Source organism: Dermacentor albipictus, chromosome 1 (genome assembly GCF_038994185.2).
Source record: "Dermacentor albipictus isolate Rhodes 1998 colony chromosome 1, USDA_Dalb.pri_finalv2, whole genome shotgun sequence".
Taxonomy (NCBI): Eukaryota; Metazoa; Arthropoda; class Arachnida; order Ixodida; family Ixodidae; genus Dermacentor; species Dermacentor albipictus.
Window position 1 is genome coordinate 417,820,222 of NC_091821.1, and position 11,409 is coordinate 417,831,630.

The window sequence follows — 11,409 nt, forward strand, 5'->3', positions numbered from 1 at the left end:
AATGAGTCCGCTCATGAGGCAGCGCGAGATCTTACCCTCCGCTCTGCCCCGCGCAACGGCGTGGCGATACTCTCCGAGAATAGAGACTCCCCTTCCACATACAATGAAATCACGAAGTATTACCTTCTTAATCGCAGGGTTTACACTTTGCCGCATCCTAAACTAAACAGGGCTCAGGCACTTACATTACGCTTACCACAGACTGGTACTTATCCTTGCCCACGGAGACTGAACATGTTTTATCTAGAGACGTATACAGAGCCTTATTGCCAAGATTGTGGTGCTTTAGCCACGCTCGAACACATGCTCTGGTCTTGTGAAAGAATTGAAGACTCGGCGATCAAGGATGCGTCCAGGTGAGAGGCTGCACTTCGCAGCCCGGACCTGGATGAACAATTCTGGGCTGTCCAGCAGGCTCACGATGTGGCCGTGAGGCTTGGCCTTCCGGTCCCTACGTGGGAGTGGCCCGCTTAGTGATTAATTATCACTACTTGCAGGACCAAATAAAGTTTTCCTTCCTTCTTTCCTTCACCAATCTCGTTCGGTGCGCAAAAGGGACCGTGTGCTTTATGGAAGCTGTCGTATTCGGAACACCGGGCAACAAGAAAAAATTCCGTTGTGTTTGGATTTCATCACAACACAAACCGCTCTTAGTTGAAAAGTCCTTTGAGTGCACCTTTATATAAAACATGCTGTGCGCGTGGCGTATGTGAGACAGCTGGACATATCGAGCCTACTCGCAGTCTTTATATGGCAGGCTCACTCATTCCTTTAACGTGCTCGCACGTTTACCGCAACATAGTCTCTAACCAAGAATGACAAAATGAGCACGTCTATCTAGAGATGGCGCGTTTGAGTAGTCATTGTCTTAATGACGACGTTTATTGGTCGCTGAACAAAAAGGGAAAAATTACGATCACGGACAAAGTCAAAATTATTATGGACGTTTCGGAACTCATGTGGTGTTTCCTTCTTCGCAGTGCAGCAGACGTAGTGTCATATTTCCTCATTGTGGGGCACCTTAAAGGGACTGACAATACATTTTCATGGTACCTATTTTTTTAATGCAATGGAAAGCTTACTGATAAGAGTACCTAACATGAAGTGGCAACGAGGAAAACGCCATGGAACATTCTTTATCAGAATTTTTTGATCTGCAGTGGGGATGTCGTTGTTCGTTGGAAGGATGCTGAAAACGGTGATAGATAAGTGCGATAGCGATTATACGTCGGCATTAGTGGGAGGCAGATGACAAGTGCGGCCGTAACTGCGAGAAAGTATAATTTTGTTTATCAAGTCGATGTTCCTGCGATTCATGTTTTCCGAAGCGTTTCTGCAAAAATAGCTACGTGTTTCCGTGGTGTCCTGTTCAGATGCTTTGGTATTTAACCAGCCAAACGAAACTCATCGGATTGAAAACGAAACGACGCTTTTACACGTGACACGTAGATCAGCATGTTGCCGTAGCCATGAGTGCACTTTTGATTTCCGAAGCATGTAATAAAGCACAAATGTCTAATACTAAAGGAACTGCAATTCTAATTAATAATTATGTTGTGCCTAATAACAGCCGACTTATGTAGAGTAATCTCACAGACTACATCCGAAGTATCAAGGTTTCACAGCCAGGCCTCGCCACTTACTGGTTTTTGAGACTTTCCTTGCCCGTTTAAAATGATAATTCCTGTTTAAATCGCGAACACCGTGCTGGAGTATATCACTACAGTTCATGGTCACTTCATTTCCATCATCGTTTCACAACATATTGCTACGGCACAATATGTGCGATCACGAAAGGCCAGCAGTGTGAAGACGACGACGATGATTAGAAGCTAGCGCGGGCTGTTGCCTCTTGGCCAAGCGCAGCGTATTTTCCTTGTAAATATATTTGTACATAGCTTTTCGTCTGCGTCTTCCTACGTAACATATCTGGTGGAGGTGGACGTTCCCTGTACCTCGTCACGGAGCTTCGCAGTGGTCGGTGCGTCGAGCCTTCCTTCATGGCTCCCGGCGACGCCAACCCGACTCCACCGGCTCCGACACCTGCTGCCACTTCGACGACCTACATCACCCTCTCCGCTCCCCGTGATCCCGGCGTATTCTCGGCAAAAGATGGGGAAGACGTCGATGACTGGATCCGCCTGTATGAACACGTCAGCCGCAACAACCGGTGGGACCCTACTATTATGCTCGCCAACGTAGTCTTTTACCTCGGTGGCACACCTCGAGTTTGGTATCGCACGCACGAAGATGAGCTCACCAGTTGGGATTCACTTAAGACACAGCTTCGCGACTTGCTCGGCAACCCCTACGGTCAACAACTTGCCGCGCAGAAGGCGCTTTCCGGCCGTGTGCAGACGTCAACAGAGCCCTATGTCACATACGTTCAGGACGTCTTGGCTCTGTGCCGCACAGTTGACACCCACATGACTGAGTCAGACAAGGTTTCCCACATCCTCAAAGGCATTGCCGATGACGCCTTCAACTTGCTCGTTTGCAACAACGTAGCCACGGTGGATGCTGTTATAAAAGAGTGCCGCCGCCTGGAACTCGCCAAAAGCCGACGTATTGACCAGCAGTTTGCCCGTCTGCCCAACACCCCAGCGACATCTTCCTGTGCCGACGCTCCTCGTCCCAACAACACTGCCGATGTTACCAGGATCGTCCGGCGTGAGATCGAGGCCGCCTATCCGGCTGCCTTCGACTCCAGTCCCACCAACACATCTGCAGTCACGGTCTCACTGATCCAGGCAGTTGTCCGCCAGGAGTTTGAAAACATGGGTCTTCACACCATCTGCTCGGCCCATCGCCCCCGCCCGGCTTCTTCGATTTCGCCCCGTCCCGCATCTTCTTACCCACCACGTTTCCGCAACCCATCTGAATGGCGCACTGCTGACGACAAGCCTATTTGTTTCCACTGCCATCGAATCGGGCACATTTCTCGGCACTGTCGTAGTCGCTGGAGTTCCCCGATCCGGTCTACTTATACTGCCTACTCTCGCCCCTCAGGTGGCCCTTCTCGTCCCTATGCCGCACGCTCCGATAATGCCGCCACTGATTCTCCTGCAACGAACCGCCCCTATTCTCGTTCGCCTTCGCCCCAACGACGACAATCTCGCTCTCCCCAGCCCCGTCGCTCCTATTCGCCGACTCCCTTCGGACGCCGCTCCCAGCCGGAAAACTAGACGATGCAGCGCCTCGAGGTGACGCTGCATTGCTCCCTACGCCGCCAAATCCTCTACTGACTTTGTCCACTCATCTCAACCTTCTTGACGTGCAAGTCGACGGTGTTTCTGTGTCTGCTCTCATAGACACTGGGGCGCATTTGTCCGTAATGAGCGCTGACCTTCGTAACCGGCTCAAGAAAATTATCACGCCCGCCACGACGCCTGTTGTCCGTGTCGCCGATGGCGGAACAGCCCCCGTAATTGGTATGTGTACCGCCCGCGTCTCCTTCGCCGATCGCTCAACAATCGTGCTATTCACAGTCATCGCCCACTGTCCCCACGACATCATCCTCGGCTTAGACTTCCTCTCCGCACATTCTGCTCTCATCGATTGTTCCGCCAGTACTCTCCGCCTTGACCTGCCTGTTCTGGATCCTGCTGAACCACACCCCAGTCGCCTCAGTTCCGCCGACTTCGTTCACTTGCCACCTTCGGCACTGACCTAAGTTGACCTAGTGTCATCCCCACCAGTCCCCGACGGTCACTACATCGCGGCTCCTATGCAAGACGTCCTCCTTACACACGGGATCACAGTACCCCATACAGTTTTATCTATTACGGCGAATTGCGTCTGCCTACCAGTGGTCAACTTTGGCTTGACGACACAAGTGCTGCCACGTGGGATGTCTTTGGCCCAGCTTTGTTCATTCGAGGATCACTCAGTAGCATCCATTGCAGTAGACGACACTTTATCCGATACTCCTCTACCATCGCAGTCGACAAATTGTACCATCGCTGACTTACGGAAAATGATTGCCTCCGACTTGCCCTCCGAGCACGCTCGTGAACTCTACCGCGTTCTGTTTTCCTACCACGATATTTTTGACTTTAACGATCGTCCTTTAGCCCAAACTACAGCTGTCAAACATCGCATTAATACCGGCGATGCCCGTCCTATTCATCGCCGCCCGTATCGAGTGTCATCAGCTGAGCGTCAAGTTATTCACGCAGAAGTTCGCAAAATGCTTGCCAAGAACATTAACAGGGTTACCAAAAAGGACGTGTATCCCCTACCTCGGATTGATAACGCCCTTGACTGCCTCCACGGTGCTCGCTATTTCTCCTCTATTGACCTTCGCTCCGGCTATTGGCAGATTGCCGTGGACGATCTCGACCGCGAGAAGACTGCCTTTGTAACACCCGACGGTCTTTATCAATTCAAGGTGATGCCGTTCGGCCTATGTAACGCTCCTGCCACTTTTGAACGCATGATGGACTCCCTTCTTCACGGTTTCAAATGGTCCACGTGCTTGTACTACTTGGACGACGTTATCGTATTCTCCCCAACGTTCGCTACGCACCTCGAGCGCCTCCCAGCAGTCCTGGACGTTTTTCGGCGAGCCGGTCTGCAACTCAACGCATCGAAGTGCCATCGGCCGTCGCCAGATTACCGTCCTTGGACATCTCGTTGACGGGAACGGAGTGCAACCGGACCCAGGCAAGATCCATGCTGTTACGCACTTCCCTGTTCCGAAGTGTGTCAAGGATGTGCGCAGCTTCATCGGCCTTTGTTCGTACTTCCGCCGTTTCGTGAGGAATTTCGCTGCCATAGCACGACCACTAACCGACCTTTTGAAAAAAGACGCTCCTTTCCAGTGGGGCGATAACGAGGCCTCTGCATTCTCTCATCTAATCGCCATTCTCACAACGCCTCCAGTTCTGGCCCATTTCGATCCTTCTGCACCTACCGAAGTCCGTACTGATGCCAGCGGTCACGGAATTGGAGCAGTACTGGCACAACGCCAGCGTGGCCACGACCTTGTTATCGCTTACGCCAGCAGGCTCCTCTCACCCGCGGAGCGCAACTATTCCATCACTGAGCGTGAGTGTCTGGCCCTAGTTTGGGCGGTTGCGAAATTCCGCCCATACTTATATGGCCGATCCTTTTCCGTTGTCACAGACCATCACGCGCTTTGTTGGTTATGCTCATTGAAAGACCCTTCAGGAAGACTTGGTCGCTGGGCCTTACGCCTCCAAGAATATTCGTTCTCTGTCACCTACAAATCTGGCCGACTACACAAGGACGCTGACTGCCTGTCTCGCTACCCGGTAGACGAGCCTGACGACGCCGACAGTAGTACCGCCGACGGCATTTTCTCTGTGTCTGCCTTCGCTAACATCGCCGATGAGCAGTACCGAGACCTATCGCTGCGAGTACTCATCGAGCGTTTGCGCTCTACACCTACCGACGCATCCGTTCGCCGATATGTCCTCCAGGGCGGCATTCTGTACCGAAGGAGCTTCCTCCCTGATGGCCCTGATCTTCTTCTTGTCGTGCCAAAACATGTACGACAGACTGTGCTCTTTGAGATGCATGACGCACCCACTGCAGGACATCTTGGGGTAACCCGCACGTACGACCGCGTCCGCCGCCGCTTCTATTGGCCTGGTCTCGCTCGCTCCGTTCGACGCTATGTTGCTGCCTGTGATCCCTGCCAGCGTCGGAAGACACCTCAGGTGCTACCTGCCGGTCATCTCCAGCCGATCACCGTCCCTGTGGAGCCGTTCTTTCGTGTTGGATTAGACCTGCTCGGTCCGTTTCCCACGTCATCCTCTGGGAACAAATGGGTAGCCGTCGCGACTGATTACGCCACCCGATACGCTATCACTCGGGCTCTCCCTACCAGCTGCGCCACTGACGTCGCGGACTTTCTCTTGCGTGACATTATCTTGCTTCATGGCGCCCCGCGACAGCTGCTTACTGACCGTGGTCGAAACTTCCTCTCGAAAGTTATCGCTGACATTGTGCGTTCCTGCTCCATTCAACACAAACTGACTACTTCATACCATCCTCAAACCAATGGCCTGACAGAGCGGTTAAACCGTACTCTTACCGATATGCTGGCCAAGTACGTTTCCAAGGACCACCACGACTGGGACATTGCCCTTCCTTACGTAACATTTGCGTACAATTCTTCCTGGCACGACACCGCCGGATTTTCTCACTTTTATCTACTGTACGGTCGCGAACCTACCTTGCCCCTAGACACGGCACTTCCTCCTGCTGCGGTCTCAACAAGCGAGTATGCGCGCGACGCCATCGCCCTCGCCGACCATGCACGCCAGCTTGCCCGTGCTCGACTTACGGCCTCACAGACCACTCAGCAGTGTCAGTACAACGCCCGCCATCGTGACGTACAGTTTTCACCTGGTGCGCTCGTGCTCCTGTGGTCGCCCTCTCGTCACGTCGGACTTTCAGAGAAGCTTCTTTCGCGATACACAGGGCCCTACCGCGTGCTGCGCCAGGTGACGCCTGTGACTTACGAAATTGCTCCTGTGGGCTCAACCTCGTCCTCTCCTGTGGCATCTAGTGATGTCGTACACGTCAGTAGGCTCAAGGCCTACTACACTGCTTCCGAGTCCGATCTTTAGTCGCTCCGGGACGGCGCTTTTGCAGCCGGGGGTAGTGCTACGGCACAACATGTGCGATCACGAAAGGCCAGCAGTGTGAAGACGACGACGATGATTAGAAGCTAGTGCGGGCTGTTGCCTCTTGGCCACGCGCAGCGTATTTTCCTTGTAAATATATTTGTCGTCGTAAATATATTTGTGGACGACGACGAAGTCTCCCTGCTAAGGTGGCTGCTCACCGCTCCTGTGAAAAATCTCGCCTTCCGCGTAAATACGTTCCATACATCAAGAGATTGGACCCCAAGACATCTGAGGACGCCCCGGACGCTCATGCGCAGTCTGGTTTTCTGACATTCAGCGAATGTCACTCCATCGGCCCTGCAGCTGAATTGTACACCGGGACAAGGCCTAGTGCCTCCGGTGACGCGCTGGCGGCGGTAGATTCACCGGCGGCGCTCGTCACGACGGCGTTACCGGCCGCACAATTGACACCTGAGCCTGGATCCCAGCTCCTGGTTCCTGCTCCAAGTCCTTCGGCTACAGCCCACCCATCGCCTTCCCAAAATGCACATCAGACCGTGAGTGATCTGCCCACAGGGCGGAGCCCCGCGATGGCTTCCCAGACACCGATCGGGAATGGGGCTCCAGTTGTTGTGCATGACGAACCGAGTACCCCTATGGACTTGTCTTCTGCGCTACCATCTGTGGCGTCGGCACCCCGTGGTTCTCAGAAGCGTCCTTCGGAGCAATCTGCACCAGATTCGTGTTCGGCCAACAGCGGCTCCCAAGGCAGGCGTTCCTGTCTAACGACTGACCACCCAGTTGTGTCGACACCGGGCTCGGCTTGCTATAAAGCAACCATTAAGGCTCTGGCCCCAACAAGCCTCACGGAGATTCCGAACAGGATTATTCAGGCGAACCTAGACGCTTGTCTTGGCACCACAGGCTTCCGCGGCTTCGCGGCCCGGAAGAAATCAAATACCATCGCTGTGTGGCTCCCGACATTGGCTGCTGTCGAGCGTTTGCAAACGCTTCAACGTCTCTCGATAACGAGCGAGGTCACCGTGCCGGTCCAGGTGTACCTGGTAGAGGGCTCGGATCTACAGCGCTGTGTCGTTTACAACGTTGACGTTGGCGAGGACCAGACTGCTCTCCAGCGTGAGCTCTACTGTCCTACTCACCGTGTCATTCAGGCGCGTTACATGGGAAAGGGGCGCTCTTGCATCGTCACCTTGCAGGGCCCACCAACTCCTCCAGCTCGCCTGTACTACTATGGCTGCATTCTACGACCTCGGCCATATAAACCCAGTGTCGTCTATTGTTACAACTGTTTCCGACCGGGCCACATGCGCCGATCCTGTCCATTTACAGCGCCAGATGAAGCTGTATTAGCTGGCGCAGTGTCCTATCGCTGTGGACTCTGCAAGACCGACGACCACGAGATCACTTCTCCGACTTGTCCCACAAAGCAAAAGGCCACTCAGAAGGTTCGTCGCGGGATCCCTAAGCAATGGCCTCAGCATGCTGCAACACAACCAGTGCCGACATCAAACAGGTTTGCGGCGCTCCAGTGGGATGACGACGACTGGCCAGAGCTTTCCGAGCCCGAACCGCCTGCACCCAATTCCCAACAGACTTACAGTGACAAAGTTCGCAGAGACCGCCGTCGCCAGCTGGTTATACAGAAGCAGAGCGGGCCGGAACATCCGCGTGATGATATGGCAGCAGTTGACAATCAAATTGCCCGCCTTTTAGCGGAGGTATCCAAGCTCCGACAGCACCGTGAGCTACTTGCGCGTCGGCGACGTTCAGTGGATTCTCACACGAATACAAGTATCGATTCCGCTGCATCATCGTCTCTGTCACGCCCTGCTGTATCGGTCGCAGAGTCTACCAGATCTCCAGCTCCGTTGCCGGATAACTCTACAACATCCCTTTTGCGGTTCATGGTCAGCCAGTTATCCAACCTGACATCTGTGATTTTGCAACGCCTGGACTCGTAATCAAATGGCGGGCACAGGTGTTTGTGGCGTGCTTCAGTGGAACTGTAGAGGGCTCTCCACGAAAGTGGGGGAGCTTAAATCCCGTCTACGTATGAACAAGCTCCAGGTGTGGGCCCTGTTACTACAGGAGACCAACGCCTTGCCTGCCATTCCGGGCTTCAGTGGATACGTGTCTCCTTCGATGAGTGACCGTCGCGTGCACACAGCTGCCCCTCCAGGAAAGGCGGCAGTGTATGTTGATACGCGCTATCCTCAGGTCTGCCTTTCTCTTGAAAACTGGTGTAACTCATATCAGGAGGTAGTGGCAGTAGCTGTGAAGTTACCCAAAACAACTGTTGTGGTAGTGTCATACTACATAAGACCAGCCGGTGGCTCTGCTTCAAGAATTAATCTGGGCTGGTTAGTGAATGTCCGTCGCCAATACCCAGCGTGTCCTATTTTAGTTGGTGGTGATTTCAACGCCCCTCACCCAGATTGGGGGTACCCTACTTCTAGCCCTCGAGGTAGGCGTGTGCGGGACGCCTTCGCGGATGCGTTGTTTGTATTACTGAACCATCCCGATTCAGCAACGCGAGCTGTGCCTCAAGCTCGACGTACAGCATACGCACCGGATCTTACGTGGTGGTCGGGTCCCGGCACTCCTACTTGGCACCTGGAGCCCGACTGCTGGGGTAGTGACCACCACCCTATCATCATCGGCCTTCATCCGTCGCAGGCCCGCCGATTGCGCCGCAAGTGTTCTGTGGTCAATTGGGACAAATTTCGCGCCGTTCTCCAAGACACCTCTGTGGACTCGTCATCACTACTTGTTGACCGCATACAAAGCGCGCTCAATGAAGCCACAACCATCAGCTGGGTAGACGTCAATCGACCGGCACCGGATATCGGCCTGCTCAACTTGTGGGCTGCTCGCAGACAAGCTGAGCTGGCAGCATCCCGAGACCCCACTTCTGCACAAGCACGTACAAGACTGAATTTCCTTACTGCTAAAGCCCGCAGGTATGAACGCGACCTCTCGCGGAGGCACTGGCATACGTGGTGTGAACGGTTTTCATCCAAGACATCGAATGCTTCTCTCTGGCGAACCTTCCGCGCCATGGAACACGGTGGTAGCCGTCCAGACGCGGCAGCCACAGCCTGCTTCGCTGCTGGCTTGTCGCCGGATGATTTCGCCAGAGAAGCAGCCCGGAGGTTCTTCCCGCAGTACGACGTGTTGCCTCAACCAGCCAATGGTGCTTCCTTGGCAGGCCTTCCGACACATATCGACAGGTTACCATCTACGGCGGACTCCGAGGGGATTGCAAGTTCTTTCACCATGCCTGAGTTGCTTGCAGCGATCGATGGTACCAGTCGCAAGACAGCACCAGGTCCAGACTCTATTACTTATGAGGCCTACAAGAACCTGAGCTCCGCTGTGCTGCCTCAACTCCTCGACACCATTAACAAGGTATGGCTAGATGGCGTTGTCCCTCCAGGCTGGAAGTCAGCTATTGTGATCCCGATTCCGAAACCAAGCAAGCCGCCGACTGACCTTGGCAACTTCCGACCCATTTCCCTAACGTCCACGTTGTGCAAGCTTGCTGAGAAAATGCTTGCCACACGAATGTCGTGGTGGCTAGAGCACCACGGTTTCTACCACCCTGCTCAAATTGGCTTCCGTCCATCCATAGGTACTGAAGATGGGCTGGCTGTCTTGGCATCCTCGGTTTTATCGTCAACTCGTAGCCACAGTGTCCGTACTGTCCTCGCTATGGACGTCGAAAAGGCGTATGATAACATCAGTCATGCTGCCATCTTGGCTTCAATTGACATGCTGCATTTTCCCCCCAGAGTACGGAATTTTGTCAAATCTTTCCTTGAAGACCGACATTTTGCAATTCGCCTCAGTGGTGACGCCGTCGGCTCATTTGTCCCTCTTCGTGGCGTACCCCAGGGATCTGTATTATCACCCACATTATTCAATATTGCTTTCATCCCGCTTGCATGGCGCTTACACGATGTACCCGACATAAAGTTCTTGTTGTACGCTGATGACATCACGGTATGGAGCACTCATCACGACCTGCTGACTCAAGCCGCTGCCCTTCAATCAGCTTTAGATATCACGGCGACTTACGCTTCTTCGGTCGGCCTTAGGCTTTCCGTCAGCAAATCTGCTTACATGTCAGTCGCCAATCGCTGGGGCCGGCGTAAACTCTCTGCAACACCCATTCGTCTTCATCTATCCGGAACCCCTCTTCAACAATGTTCCACTATAAAAATTCTGGGTCTGACGGTACACGAGTCGGGAACCGGAACTGCTTGGCTCTACAGCGCTAAAAAGCAGGCAATTCAAACGTTGGGTCTGATTAGGCGCATTGCTCCTAAAATGGGCGGCGCCAGCTCGTATGTTGCGCGACAATTGGTAAAGGCGGTAGTGCAACCACGCCTTATTTATCAAGCCCAATTCCAGCATTTGACGAGGGCACAATGGGATCGCCTTGAGGCTGTTAATCGCGAGGCAATGAGGGTCATCACTTGCCTTCCCCGAATCACCCCGATCGTGGCTCTCCAAGAAAATGCGCAGCTCAACACACTAGATGAGCTGGTGCAGCAGCGGCGTGATGCTCGCAGGCTTAAGGCCAGCCTTTCACACGCAACGAGTGCTCTCAGGGCTTACGCTTTCTCGAACTCGCTTCTACCACCACCATCGCCAGTTCTTCCTCCCTGGAGTTTTGTACAGCTGAGTGACAACAAGCCAACTGATATACATCGCCCGACATCAACTCACGCGGCGGCATCGCTTCGTGACCGAATTGTAGATCAAGATGCCCACCTGCCGCTTGGCT